Raw genomic sequence first — 15,869 nt, forward strand, 5'->3', positions numbered from 1 at the left:
ATTCATTCATTTTACTGAAATCCCTTTTGATCTACTGATGTAAGTATACTTTATCAATATTTTCTTCTGTCTCTATAAATTTCTTTGTCATTTCTGAAAACCCTTCAGTCTGGGATATTTAGCTCAATTTGTGCCCAGATTTCAGCCAGGTGTATTGTCCCTTGTCCCATATTGTTTCTGAGCTTCTGATGTATTTGTCATCTTTGCATATTCAAGCATGCAACTATTATCTTGGTAATTGTCACTTTCCTGTCTGTATGTCTATTCGGTATATTGTCTCTATTGTTGACATTCTTTTTAATGTTGGGGTCTGTAAATAATGTTAGAGGCATGTCATATATTTACATACATTACATATTTACGTTTTATTGCTTTTGTTTTTGTTTTAAACAGATTTATCATTTGCAAATCTTCCTGCTCCTAATTAATTACATTATATTGCTTTTGCTGCCCAGATCAGATGACGTCTGCCTCACCAGTACAACTCTTTCCTGCTCCAGTGTTCCTCCCAGCGTCGGTCAAATGGAGTTCACCCTTTCCATACCAGACCTTCAGCGAATTTCTAAGGGCACTGCTGAAAAAGGGTCGCAGAGCGTAAAACATTAACTCTGGCTTCTCTCTACGAACAAAAACAGAAAGTTCAGGAGAAGCTCAACAAGCCTGGCAGCATCTGTGGAAAGAGAACAGCATTAATATTTCATGGAGTCATACAGCTCAGAAACAGACTCTCAGTTTAACTTGTCCGTGCTGACCAAGTTTCCCAAACTGAACTAGTCCCATTTGCCTATGTTTGGCCCATTACCGTCTAAAGCTTTCCTATCCAGCTATCCAGAAGGCAGTGGAGGCCAAATCTCTGGATACTTTCAAGAAAGAGATGGATAGAGCTCTTAAAGATAGTGGAATCAAGGGTTGTGGGGATAAGGCAGGAACAGGATACTGATTGTGGATGGTCAGCCATGATCATAATGAATGGTGGTGCTGGCTCAAAGGGCTGAATGGCCTACTCCTGCACCTGTGGTCTTTTGTCTATTGCATCTATACAAATGTCCTTCAAATGTTGTTATTGTACCTTACTTGACCACTTCCTCTGACATCAATTTCTGTTTTTGTTTCAGATTTTCAGAGTCCGTATATTTTGATTCATTCTCAGGACTGATGTTCAATCCTTGCGAGAAAAGACTGCGCATATAAAAAAAAACCTTGAATTGAAGAAACAGATAAACTCAAGCAACTTTCAATCAGTTTTTATCCTGGTGATATTAAGCAGTTTGATCCCTTAACATTAAGTTCTGCTTCATATGTGTGAAGCAACACATCTCGCACGTGTGAAACAATAATCCTGTGGACAGTTATATTGCCATTTGCTTCCAGTGAATAACATAAAAGGGACAACACTACAAACAGAATCTAATCAGCAGTGTGCCTAAGGTGTTCATTGCTGGTTTGAGTGCGGCAGGTATGATAACAATTTCCTTGAAGCCTATAATGAGCACACTGTTCAAAAGTCAGAGCATTACTTTTATAATCAACTCAAATACTCAATGCTGCGGCAGTGCTACTGAAATGTTTCAGAATCTACTGGCATTCGTACAGCTGGAAGCACTGTGGTGGCACTCAGGAAATTCAGTGCCTCTGCCATGCTTCTTTTAAACGCTTAGCTGTAGAAAGGACGTGGCACCAATTGGTGATACAAGATTGGGCAGCCTTAGATCATAGCACATAATTTTTCATTGTATTCATTGGCAATGAGGATGACGATTCTTGTAAATGTTTTACTCACTCATGCAATTTGAGCATTACTGGCTGGCCAGCATTTATTGCCCGCCCCTCATTGACCCTTGAGGAGGCAATGATGAGCTTCCTTCTTGAACCACTACAGTCCACGTGCAATCCACAATAGGGACAGAATTCCAGGATTTTGACCCAGCAACAGTGAAGGAACAGCAACGTATTTTGGAGTCAGGATGGTGAGTAGCTTGGAGGGGAATTTGCAGGTGGCTGTGTTCTTGTGTATTCACTACTCTTGCCCTTCTAGATGTAAGTGGTTGTGGGTTTGGAAGGTGTTGCCTAAAGATCTTTGGTGAAATTCTGCACTGCATCTTGGAGGTAGTACACTCTGCTGTTACTGAGCATCAGTGGTGGAAAGAATGGGTGTGGTCCAAATCAAGCGGGCGGCTTTGTCCTGGAGGGTGTCAAGTGTTTTTCGTATTGTTGGAGGTGAACTCATCCAGGCAACTGGCAGGTATTCCATCACACTCCTCATTTGTGCCTTGTAGATGATGGACAAACCATTGGGGAGTCAAGAGGTGAGTTAGTCGCTGCAGTATTCCTAGTCTCTGGCCTGGTCTTGTAGCCATTGTATTTATGTGGTGAGTCCAACCGAGTTTCTGGTCAAGAGTAACCTCAAAGATATTGATAGTGGGAAATTGAGTAATGGTAACACCACTAAATTTCAAGGGGCTGTGATGGTCTCTTTGGTGATGGTCATTGCCTGACATTTGTGTGGCACAAATATTACTTGCCACTTGTTAGCCTCAGACTGGATACCGTGCAGATCTTTTTGCATGTGAACATGGACTGCTTCAGTATCTGAGAAGCTGTGAATGATGTTGAACATTGTGCAAGAATTAGCGAACATCCCCACTTCTGACCTTATGATGGAGGGACGGTCATTAATGAAGGAGCTGAAGAATTTTGGGCCTAGGGCACTACCCCGAGGAACTCCTGCAGAGTCGTGCTGGAGCTAGGGTGACAAACCTTCAACAAACAAAAACATCTTCTTACGTACCAGAATTACTTTAACCAGTGGAGAGCTTGTTCCCGAGGTGATAGGATAACAACGTCCTGTTTATTTAGGGTACAGACTGTAGCCTAAGTTATTAGTAATTTGTTACATTTCCAGTAAAGGAAAGTAAAACATGTTCTGGATATCATTAAAGCACTCCTCTCCCCTTTGGTGCTGTTCCTTTCTGGTAGAGCTCAAAGATCCAGGAAGGCACCTCATTTAGTTTCCAGCAAAACCTAGGCAGCCATATATATTTACTAACCGACCTTTTCAAAGATATTATTACACACCTCTCAAGCTGATAGGATTTGATCCTTGGCCTTCTGGTCCAGAAGTAAGAACATTACCTTTGTGCCCCAAAAGTCCTCGAGGTAGGAACATATATACAGTTCTGACGAATGGTCACCGGACCTGAAAAGTTAACTGATTTTTCTTCACAGATGCTGCCAGGCCTGCTGAGCTTTTCCAGCAGCTTGTTCCTGATTTTAGTCCCTGATTTACAGCATCCACAGCTCCTTTGGTTTTTATTTCGGAATATAGTGGCAGCCAAGAGGCAGGATCAAGAATGACAACAATAAATGATCCTCCGGGAACACAGAAACATGGGCCAGAATCTAAATGATATCCGAATGACATGGTCTGTGGTCAGATTTGCTTGTCAAGTTGGCCATGGCCCATTTCAACATTAGGAATTTTGCTGCATTATTTATGCATTTGCCGATGCTGATGGTGCTCTGATTCTCCACTAGGGACCTGGAGATCCTGATTATGAGAGCAATGCAGAGGAGAGGTGCCCTTTTTCTGGAGACTGGCAATGGAGGCCACACTGCCAGGTCCTGGCATCCTGGTCCCCCAGGTCAATGATGTGGAGTAATGGACAACTGTGGCATCAGAAGGCTAATGAACTTATTGCATTCTGCCAGAGTAAATCTCACACTCTTCTCTGTCTGTGACTGCACCCACTCACCACCAAGGCTCCAGCTGTGCCCTCTCTCTGTTGCCTGCAACACCTTCTCTCCACTCATTTTTGTTCTTTCTGCCAACTCCCACACTGTTAACCCTACACAGTGCCCGTGTTGCTTCACCCCTTGGTCTGGAGCACCTTTCCCCAACCTACGGCAACACTGACAGCCGTGGTGCCTCACTTTCACCTCATTCAACCTGCTCCATCTGTCATTCCAGGAGAAGACAGCCCATAATATGGCTGGAAGGGTCCAGGCAGGTCAGGAATTGCCATACATTTGACTCCCCAAGAATCTTATCCTTTGTAATAAAAAGACTGGGACTGTTCTAGTGGGATGCTGAAACATCCACATTCCAGCCACTGAGTCCAATTCTTCATTCCATTGCACCTCTCACAGTAACTCCACTGTCCATCTCACTGATTGTACACAATTTCCAGCCATGGATGTTAACAGGAGGTGATAGCCTAATGGTACTTTCACTCGACTGCTAGTGCAGTGTTGATAATCTTCTGGGGACCTGCCATAGCTGATGGTGGAATTTGAATTCAACAAAAATCTGGAATCAAGAGCCTATTGATGACCATGTTGTTTGTCAGGGAAACCCATCTGGTTCACTAATGTTCTTTGGGGAAGGAAATCTGCCATCCTTACCTTGTCTGGCCTACATGTAACTCCAGACCCACAGCTAAAATGGTTGACTGTTAACTTCCCACTGGGCAAATGGGGATAGGCAATAAATGCTGGCTGAGCCAGTGATATCGTCATCCTGTAAAAACAAAACAAGTAGCTTTTTATTTCTCTCCTGCCTTGTAGATATTGACAACGCATCCATTACCCATGTGAGGAATTGGCTGGATACACAGAAGCTACATCCTTGACCTCTGAGGATGAGAGTACAGAGGTCTCCAAGGAAAGATCAGCAAGATTAGTTCCTGTACCCCCACCAGCTTCAGTACTGATCCGTCTGTGGGAAAGTCAGTGTTCAAATGTGTGGGAGTACAATCTCGTCAGCGCCTCCCTGTGATAGCTCTGCAACTAGCTGAGGAGGGAGTGCCCCAGGCCCCTGGCACTTGATGGATGGCCAGAGACCAGACACCAGCTCAGCCTCAGGCAAGAGAGTGGCATTGGCAATAAGGGACTTGGTCCATATGCACAGGGAGGAACAGACCAGTTACACAGGACACAATGGCCCTCATTGGCCTGTAGCTGGAGCAGTGCAGCAAATCCTGTGACCATCTGTGGTCCACAGGACTGAAGTCAGAGTGACAAGAGAGGACAGGGAGTATGGGGTTCACACCAGGTAGCCTTGTCTCACAAAGAGACCCACAGACTGAGGTGGAACCACACAGACCTGCCCCCTTCAAAAGTTTCCTCTTCAGACACTCCAACGGGGGCTAGGCCATCCAGCTCCAGCCCACCTGCCATTCTCTGGCTGCCTGAAGAGCCGACTTGCCTCTCGCTGTGTCTGGGCTGTCTGGACACAAACATTCTCAGGTTCATCCGAACCCAGAGCCAACAGGATCTCCTGCCAGGCAGGTCCAGTTGCAGTGGGAGGGAGAGATATGAGGAAGCTTATTGAGGGCACTTTGGTGCCATGGGTAACACTGCATGGATTTGCATATTTTTATAAATGTAACTGTTTTGCCTCTCCATCTGTTTATTTGAGTTTCCATGTCGGTCTGAATGCAACAGTATCAGCGTGATGCCGATCTTCATGTCCATACAAGATATACTGTGATATTTGTGTTACTACTTGCCATAATGCTTAGCCCCAGTGCTACTATCTGGATGTGCTTCCCATATCTGAGACTCCTTCCTCTTACTGTGATACAAATGAGTGCGGTTAGCAGTGTCAGCCCTGGCTTGTAATGTTCAGCACAGCAGCAAAAACATACAACCAGAGATGCTGCATTTCTCCCGCTGGGCACTTGTCACTTCGCTTCCCATGTTCTTTCAGAAGCTGTCAATCTCAGGCATTCAGTTTTACAACATGCTTTCACTTCAGTACTGCTAGGATGTAAGCTTCTGAGCTTTCCTTCAGGTAATGTGCACATCATGGGCTTCTCGTCAGCATTCTCTCTTTTCCTAATCCACACTCCTTTGCAACTACAGCTCCTGCAGACAATGCACTGGCAAGACAAGTCATGTGTCTTGTACCAGATATTCCCTTGTGCTCAATGCGGAGAGACACTGCTGGTGCGAAAGCAGCTTCCGCTTTTGATTTTCTATAATCTCAGGGTTACTGCTTGCTCTAACTCTCATCGAATCCCTATAGTGTTGGATCAGGCCATTCAGCTCAACAAGACCACACCAACACTCCAAAGAGCATTACCCTAGACCCACACAACCTATCCTATCACCCAATCTACACCACCCTGGATATTATGGGGCAATGTCGTATGGCTAACCCAAATAAACTGCACTTTTTTCGACTGTGGGAGGAAACCGGAGCACCCGGAGGAAATCCACACGGACGCAGGGAGAATGTACAAACTCCACACAGACAGCCACCCGAGGGTGTGATCAATCTCGGGTCCCTGCTGCTGGGAGGTAGCATTGCTAACCACTGGGCCGCTGTGCTGCACCTCCAGTCTCAGTCTCTGTCACAGCCAAAGTTTACATTTGCTGTGGAAGTTATCCTGCAGTCAGTGAGAATACGTGTCTGTGTGGTGCACACATCTCACAGTGTAGGTAGAAGTGAAAAGATGGAAATTAAAACATCAGCTGAGAACTGAACCTGATTTGTGTTCAATGGAAGACTGGGGCCAAGTTTTAGCAGGTTACTGGGGGCAGGCTTTTTCAACAGGCAGGGGAAATAACGCCTATCTTTTTGATGCCAGTCAGTTTTCCCAGGGCATGTGCAGTGTGGTGAAGTAGGAGAAGTACTTGATCAATGATGGTAATTAATTATCCTTTCATGAGCTCAGTGGCTCTCTCCCAACAAGGCATGCATTTCACATTGTCTTGATATCATGGCAACTTATGGAAAGTCAGCCCACAGGGAGAAGGCTGTGATCAACAGAGGCACCATCATCCCAACACTATAAAGAGGAATCTGGTAAGACATTGTTCAGTCTTTGTGAAATGGTAGGGTGGGGAATGGGGCTGATGCTTAACCTGTAGGGATTTGAGGGGTGGGGAGAGGCATGGACTAAGTCACATATTGTCAATAAAGGACAAATGATGTGCAAGCCTCAAACAAACATCCCATGGACAGGATGGTCCCGTATAATCCTTTTAGCCCGGTTCCAATCAAAAGCCGCACCTCAACATCTATTCCAGAGATAATCTATTGCTCAGTTACAATTTTTCCTGCCAATTTTTGACCCAGTTTACCTGGGCCATATTTGTTCTCACCTCAATGAAATTGACCCCTTTCTGTTTAATTATTTTCATGTGTATTGCTCTTTATTCTGTTTAAAATGGAGGTTAAAACTTTTGATACTGTGATCATTGCCTGTTAAATGTTCCTCTCATTTGATTCACATGACCCACCTCATTCAGTTACTTCCCATGGTGCTGGAGTCAATTTCTTTTCTCTGGAGCTTAAGTTAAATGTTTTATTTATATCACATTATTTCAGTACTTCAGATTTTAACTTGCCGATAAATTGAGAGCTCTTTATCCCTTTCTGTATAATTTAAACTTTATTGCTAAGACTTGATTAATTAACTGAACACTGATTGTAACACTATGATAAATGAATTTGACTTCAGAATTATACTAATTAATTTACTTAGTCTTATTTATAGCTGATTAGTGTAATTAAATTACTGTAAAATTTCTAAATGGCTGCATCCAGAAAGTGGTGCTTTCCTCCGCATAAGTTCGACAGGTCAAGGGTCAACCCCTTCCACCTATAAGATTGTGCCTTCAAAGGCTGTTGGGTCAAGAGGTTGGTGACCTCTGTGCCCTGATGGACGACAAACCATGGCAACCGGAGTCAGAGGTCATCCACTGCCTTCGATGGTAAAGGTGTTGAGACCGAATCAAATTCGGGCTCAACCGTCAGAATTGTTTGATTTCACAATTGGCTGCTCACCAATCCTTTAGTAGGTAGGACGTGTCATGTTTTAGAGAACATCTCCGTGTATCAAGTTAAAATCATTATAGTCAGTCAAACCCAGAATGACAAATATTCCATGTTCGTGCTTTTGGTTTTGCTCAGGCCTAGTCTGTCATTGACTAGAGCCTTGTGATGATTAATGTTCTGGTGTACCATCCATTTTTTTGTCATTTGTAAGGCCTTCCATTCACATAATATATAGCTACCATTCTGCACTTATGCTCCGGCATTTTTAGGAGTCTTGGTCCTCAGACCTCTCCATAGCATCTGTTGGATAGCTCCTGGATGAAAAAGAGTAATACTCAGGGGGCTTGATGGCCCAAGTCAATGCCTCTGATACGCACACAGTAAAGAATAACCATGACCAAGAAGATGAGCCATCAGATCGCCCAAAATGCAATGCAAATGCCTTGGCTACTTTCGTGCATCTTTTAATTTTGGCCTAGTGATGGCACCCTACACACCCTCACACTTCAAAGAGGAGATAATGTATCACCAGTGATAATCTTAGCTCTACATCTAACTAGCCGGTGCACCTTCTACCATTACTATCTTACAATGAATTACACCTCATGTACTAATCTAGGTTTAAGTGTTACATTTTGTTCTGACTCACTAGTGATGCATCCCTTTTTAATCTTAAGCAGACAGGCCCTTAAACCAGTAACCGAAGGAGGATTGGTGATCACATTCACTGCAAAATATTGGCTGGTGGTGTTTGGTGCTGTAGCATGAATAATATTCTGTGCTTCAATCTTACTGGAGTGAAATCAAGCTCTCTTCAATAGCATTGACCAACTGGCTATTGCACCTGATCAAACCAAGCAATGGGGATAGTGGGGAGGGGGGGGTGCGGAGCGGGGGAACAAACAGGAGAGAGATATAGGAGGGCAGAGATTGAAACCAACCCCAACCCTCAGCTAAGTCCAAGATGGCAACAGAATAGTCTCCTAAGATGGAGCTCATCCACCGTCCCCATTTCTTTTCTTCTTCCTTTCTTCTTTTACTTCTTTTTTTCTCTCTCAACTTACGTCCGCAGGTGGCACAGCTGGTGGGGAATTGAGCCAGAGTGAGCATGGGCTCCTCGTTTTTGACAGACTGCAATATTGAATTTTCCTTTCTTTTTCAAAAAAAAACTTTCTAATTTATGTCCAAGATTTTATACCTAGATATCTTTGTGTCTAGTTTTAAAAGGACTGTAATGCTGATATTTTAATTATATTATTTCATTTTTCTAAGATATACCTCAGATTTTGCACCTAGTTATCTTTGTACTTAAGATAGCACTGGAAATGGTGACTTTGTACAGTTGGAACATAGAACATAGAACAGTACAGCACAGTAGAGGCCCTTCGGCCCACCATGTTGTGCTGACCTATTACCCTGCTCTAAGATCACAATTTTTGCTGTACTCATGTATCCCTGTACTTGAGTATGTATGGCAATAAACTTAATTCTAATTCTAATTCTAGTTCTACTTCAAATTCTAATTTCCTCCCTTGGTTAAAATCCATGCACTTTACTGCGGCCATTTTCAGAACACAAACAGGAGTTAGAAACGCCAATGACTTCTTCCTTCCCCCTAACCAAAACCAAACATTGAGACTACTGATAGCTCTGCACATTTTGTCTCAACACAGAGCTCAACAAACACCATGGACTGAATTATTTTAAGAATCTAAGAAAATGAAAAGTTTGATGACCAGGTTCAATCAGTAATTAATTTGAAATGTCCACCCTACACCTCACCACCAATCCAAAAATTTACAGTTCTGTCAAAACGGCTTTGATTTGTTGAACATTAAACTGGTTAAAACATGTTCAAACCTGTATGTAATTTGTAAAGTAGCCAACAGAAGGCAGCCAACTGCATGACAAGACAGTTTAATCCATGTATTTTTTTCCCCATACTCCAATGAGAGACGTTTTACTGTTGCTATACTACATCTGCCAGTCCAGGTGAACCAACAAAACTGGTGAGAATTTCCCATGGTTTCACCTGACCGGAGAAGCAGACACCCAACAGTCCAGGCATGGACTTGTGAGGCTAGTCACTCATCAATGCATTTCCTGCTCAAATGTCAATCTCCGTTTTGTTGGTTCTACCATCATAATGTCCCCTGTCCAATATGAACATCAATGCATGGGAGCTCGATATAACAGATTGCATTCTGACAGATTTCATTTTACTTATGCATGCTCAGTGAAGAGCCTATGCCTGAGTATTGTTATCTGAGTGCATTCAACTTAACCTGAAGTATTCTTTCAATTAACCTTTTAACTTTTGAGCTTGATGTTAATATTCACCTACAATAATGTGTCCTTCACAGTCAAATAGCCATCACCAGTTCAGCTCATTGTGTATCTGTGCTGATTAATATACAGAGAATCAGGTAAATCCAGAGACAGGAACAAATGTGAAATAATAAAATGTGAGGCTGGATGAACACAGCAGTCCCAGCAGCATTTCAGGAGCACAAAAGCTGACGTTTCGGGCCTGGTCCCTTCATCAGAGAGGGGGACGGGGTGAGGGTTCTGGAATAAATAGGGAGAGAGGGGGAGGTGGACCGAAGATGGAGAGAAAAGAAGATAGGTGGAGAGGAGAGTATAGGTGGGGAGGTAGGGAGGGGATAGGTCAGTCCAGGGAAGACAGACAGGTCAAGGAGGTGGGATGAGGTTAGTAGGTAGGAGATGGAGGTGCGGCTTGGGGTGGGAGGAAGGGATGGGTGAGAGGAAGAACAGGTTAGGGAGGCAGAGACAGGTTGGACTGGTTTTGGGATGCAGTGGGTGGAGGGGAAGAGCAGGGCTGGTTGTGTGGTGCAGTGGGGGGTGGGGACGAACTGGGCTGGTTTTGGGATGCAGTGGGGGAAGGGGAGATTTTGAAGTTGGTGAAGTCCACATTGATACCATTGGGCTGCAGGGTTCCCAAGCGGAATATGAGTTGCTGTTCCTGCAACCTTCAGGTGGCATCATTGTGGTACTGCAGGAGGCCCGTGACGGACATGTCATCTAAAGAATGGGAGGGGGAGTGGAAATGGTTTGCGACTGGGAGGTGTAGTTGTTTGTTGCGAACCGAGCGGAGGTGTTCTGCAAAGCGGTCCCCAAGCCTCCACTTGGTTTCCCCAATGCAGAGGAAGCCACACCGGGTACAGTGGATGCAGTATACCACATTGGCAGATGTGCAGGTGAACCTCTGCTTAATATGGAAAGTCATCTTGGGGCCTGGGATAGGGGTGAGGGAGGAGGTGTGGAGGCAAGTGTAGCATTTCCTGCGGTTGCAGGGGAAGTTGCTGGGCGTGGTGGGGTTGGAGGGCAGTGTGGAGCGAACAAGGGAGTCACAGAAAGAGTGGTCTCTCCGGAAAGCAAACAAGGGTGGGGATGGAAAAATGTCTTGGGTGGTGGGGTCGGATTGTAGATGGCGGAAGTGTCAGAGGATGATGCGTTGTATCCGGAGGTTGGTGGGGTGGTGTGTGAGAACGAGGGGGATCCTCCCATTATCATAGGAACAAATGTGATTAAGTTGTAGCAGAGTGAAACTCCCCAGAGTGAATAGACTGACCACCTCCACATCAGGGAAACCAAGCGGAGTCTTGTGGACCGCTTAGTGGAACACCTACACTCGGTTCACACTCAACAACTGCACCTCCCAGTCGCAAACCATTTCAACTACCCCCTCCCATTTCTCTGATGACATGTCCATCCTGGCCCTCCTGCAGTGCCACAATGATGTTACTCGAAGGTTGCAGGAACAGCAACTCATATTCCGCTTGGGAACCCTGCAGCCCAATGTTATCAATGTGAACTTCACAAGCTTCAAAATCTCCCCTCCCCCTAATGCATCCCAAAACCAGCCCAGCTTGTTCATACATCCCTAACCTATCCTTCCTCCGACCTATCCCTTCCTCCCATCTCAAGCCCCAACTCCTACCTACTAGTCTCATCCTGCCCCTTGACCTTTCCGTCCTGCCTGGACTGACCTAGCCCCTCCCTACCTCCCCACCTACACTCACCTTTGCTGGTTCCATCCCTGCCTTTTTGATCTGTCTGTCTCCTCTCCACCTATTTTCTCCTCTATCCATCTTCTATCCGCCTCTCCCTCTTTCCCTATTTATTTCGGAACCCACTTCCCCTCTCCCTTTTCTGAAGAAGAGTCTAGGCCCGAAACGTCAGCTTTCCTGCTCCTCTATTGACTCCAGCTTTGCTTGGGGTTCTTTGACACAAATCAGTCCAATGCACCCTTGATGTCAAGGATAGTTATTTCCTCCTCACATCTCATGTTTGAATAAAATTGCAATGAGATCAGGAACTGAGTAGCCCTGAATAAACCCAAATGTAACATCAGTGAGGAGTTATTGAGGATGGGCAATAAATGCTGGCCTTGCCAACAATGCTCCCAGACTGTGAATGAATTAATGTAAAGCTGAGACGGTGTGTTTAGCCCAGACCATCACAGAAGCCAACTTTCTATCTATGGACTCTATTTACACAGCTCGCTGCTACAGAAAGACGGCCAACATTATCACACCCTGGTTACAACCTTCAAAGCCTCTTCCATCAGAAGATCCAGAAGCCTGAACACACGCACAAGCAGGTTCAGGAAAAGCTTCTTTTCAGTTGTTATCAGACTGTTGTTTGGACTCCAGCCTCAAATATTCTGCAATGTAACCTTTGTGCCTCTAAGCCTTTTTGACCTGTACATCCATTGCTTGCTTGTGATCGGCCTGTACCGCTTGTAAACAAAGCTTTTCACTGTATTTCGGTACATATGACAATAAAATCGACCAACCAATGGAAAGGATAGTTCTGGAGATTTCCTCTTTATTCATCCTACCAATAACAATTAGAATGATAAATTACATTGTTTTGTGAGAATGTTTGTGATGATTGATTAGGGTCAGTATTCTTAAATTATTTAGATGTTTTTATGATCAGGTTTATATTTAAAACCAAAAGTAAGACATCGTTAACTAGAAGAGAACATCCCTATCTGTGCATTAGAATAATTGAGATGCCCCATGCTATCAGCAGGACTTTGTGTGCAGACAATTACAGAAATTTAGAAATTTGTAATAGTTTTGCCTGTAGAATTATTGTAGACACAGGACCATTCAGTTCTTTGAGTCTGCATTGACCCTCTGAAGAGCACCTCAGCCAGACCAACCCTCCAAACCCTGTCCCTATGTCTCATCCACCTAACTCACACATCTCGAACCACTATCGGCAATTTAGTATGGCCAATCCACCTAGCCTGCACGGCTTTAGGCTGTGGGAGGAAATGGGAGCACCCAGATGAAGCCCATGCAGACAAGAGAGAACATACAAACTCCACACAGACAATCAGTTGTCTGAGTGTGGAGCTCAGCCCAGGTCCCCGGTGCTGTGAGGCGGCAGAGTTGACCGTTGAGTGACCATGCTGCTGTAGAGGCATCACTCAACTTCTCACTGATTGGTTGTGAAGGAATAACCACAATGCCATGGCTCTACATTGCAGTGTCATTTAAAACTTTGTCCTGTGTATTGTTTGATTAAAATGTCTCATGGAAGACCTCAATATATATCTAGATGACAATCAGAGATGATAGTAATAGATAGACATCCCAATATATTCACCTTGGGACAAATTGCCACCTGCACCAAATACTAATAATTAAGTGTGGAATAGGGTGATATAAAAATGTTTGATTGGGTAACCTTTTTTTAAAGAGTTGGAGAGACAAGAAGTTTCAAGAGCAAGTACAGAGGCTTGCCTGATAATAATGGAGGCAGGGATGGCTAGCTCGGCTAAATAGAAGATGCCACATAAGGGTGGGGGGAGATTGCAGAGATAAGCTTAATGAAGGCACTTTGAAGCTGAAATCAAGGATTCTAAATTTAATGCACGGGGAGAAGGGAGTTGATTTAAGACAATACATTACCATTTAGAAAGCAAAAGCCTTTGCTGTGATTTCGATCGCAGAAACAGTGCTGAATTTGTTTTGCCATTCAATTGCAGAATATGAGATAGCCCCATGTTTTTTGACATGAGTATAAATATGATCAGAAGCAGTCCTTGCAAATTGACCCGAAGCAATTTGATTCATAGATCACTCAGCACTTGGAATAGACATCGGAGCCTGGCATTGCGTGGTCTACAATGTGTGGATTTGATGCTTCTATTAAATGTCCATTTAACATAAATCTACAGCAAAACAGCATTATCAAATGAAGTTGTACAAATCGAAGCAAACAGACAGAATACATTTTATAATCACAGTTGCGCTGGAGTAAATTACTGTTGAGTACTGTCATATATTCTCTACAATTTGGATCTCGCTGATTTTAAACAGGAAGTTTTATAGCTAAATGAGAATGTTACTGAAATTGATTTCATTTTACAACTGTGATTACTGCTGAGCACAGTTCCCTGTGAAGGACATTTTTGGTCACAAAGAATATTTTCTCAATGCTCGGACTAACTAGAGTCTAAAAGTTGATTGCTACTCCGATATTCAATGGTGAATAATTAAGAAAAGATTAAACTTGCTGGTATATGGCATCATTCATCAAGTATTTTTGAAGTGTAGTTAGTATTGCATATGTCGGGGAATGAGGCAAATAATATTCACACATCGCACCATTGTAAAAATTGATGAGGGAAATGCCCTTATGATCTGGTGTAATGACAATGCTTCTGGGATGAACGTCGGCCAAAACATGAGGAGAGGCCCCTAATGAGAAGCGCCATTGTCAATTACAGCAGTGTTTAGTACATGAGTTCAAAGGCAATATTTCCTGAGTTTAATTAGACAAGACACATAAACGCTAGATAAAATGCTGAGAATCATGCAACAAGTAACTTACATTCTGACTGTCCATTTACCAGGCAGAATTAAGCAGTGGGTTGGGATTCTATCCTCTTGCATGAATGAGTGTAGCACCAATTGCATTTGTGGTGCTTGACCTTATCCCGGAAATAGTTGTCACCCCATTCATCACGTTAGCTAGTCAGTTCCTCCACCATTGGCAACAGCTCATTGAAACACCTTCAACAGCAATTTCCAAACTCATTCCCTCCATCACCCGGAAGAAGGGCAATATACGCAGGGGAACACCACAACCTGCACATTTCACACCAACCTGGCTTTAAATATATTGGTGCTTCGTTACTGTCTCTGGGTCAATATCCTGGAATTGACTCACACTATTAGGAGTGTACTGACACAAAACAGTTTCGAAGGCTTTGGAGTAGATTTGTGGCTCGGGTTGTGGGTGTCGAGGTTAGTTGGCTTGCCGAGCTTGTTTGTCATTTTGCAGATGCTTCATTACTATGCTGGGTAACATTCTCTGTGCAACCCCTGATGAAGCGTTGGTGTGTTTTCCCACCTGGTTTTTAAACTCTGGGGTCCGTTGAGATGGATTTCCTCGTTTCCGGTTTTTGTTCGTAGTGGAACATATATGGGGCCAAGCTCAATGTGTTTATTAATAGCCTGCTTCATGGAATGCCAGGCTTCGAGGAATTCTCGTGCCTGTCCCTGCCTAGCCTGTCCCAGGATTTTGGTTTTGTCCCAGTCGAAGTGGTGGTTCTCCTTGTCCATGCGGATTCAGATGAGTGAGGAAAACCACCATTTTGACTGGGACAACACCAAAATCCTGGGACAAGCTAGGCAGAGGCAGGCATGAGAATTCCTTGAAGCCTGGCATTCCACGAAGCAGGCTATAAATAAACACATTGAACGCGACCCCATAAGCATTCCACTATGGAAGAAACCCGGAAGTGAGGCAATCCGTCGCAATGGACCCCAGAGTTTACAAACCAGGAGGGAAAACACACCCTGCCCTCGCAATAACTGCCAAAAGAGAATCCCCCTTGTCCTCACATACCACCCCATCAAGCTCCGGATACAACGCATCATCCTCCGATACTTCTGCCATTTGCAATCTGACTCCACCACTAAAGACATTTTCCCATCCCCACCCTTGTCTGCTTTCCGGAGAGACCACTCTGTCCACGACTCCCTTGTCCGCTCCACATTCCCCTCCAACCCCACCACACCCAGCACTTTCCCCTGCAACC

The sequence above is a fragment of the Stegostoma tigrinum genome, chromosome 29 (assembly GCF_030684315.1).
Source record: "Stegostoma tigrinum isolate sSteTig4 chromosome 29, sSteTig4.hap1, whole genome shotgun sequence".
NCBI classification, from domain to species: Eukaryota; Metazoa; Chordata; class Chondrichthyes; order Orectolobiformes; family Stegostomatidae; genus Stegostoma; species Stegostoma tigrinum.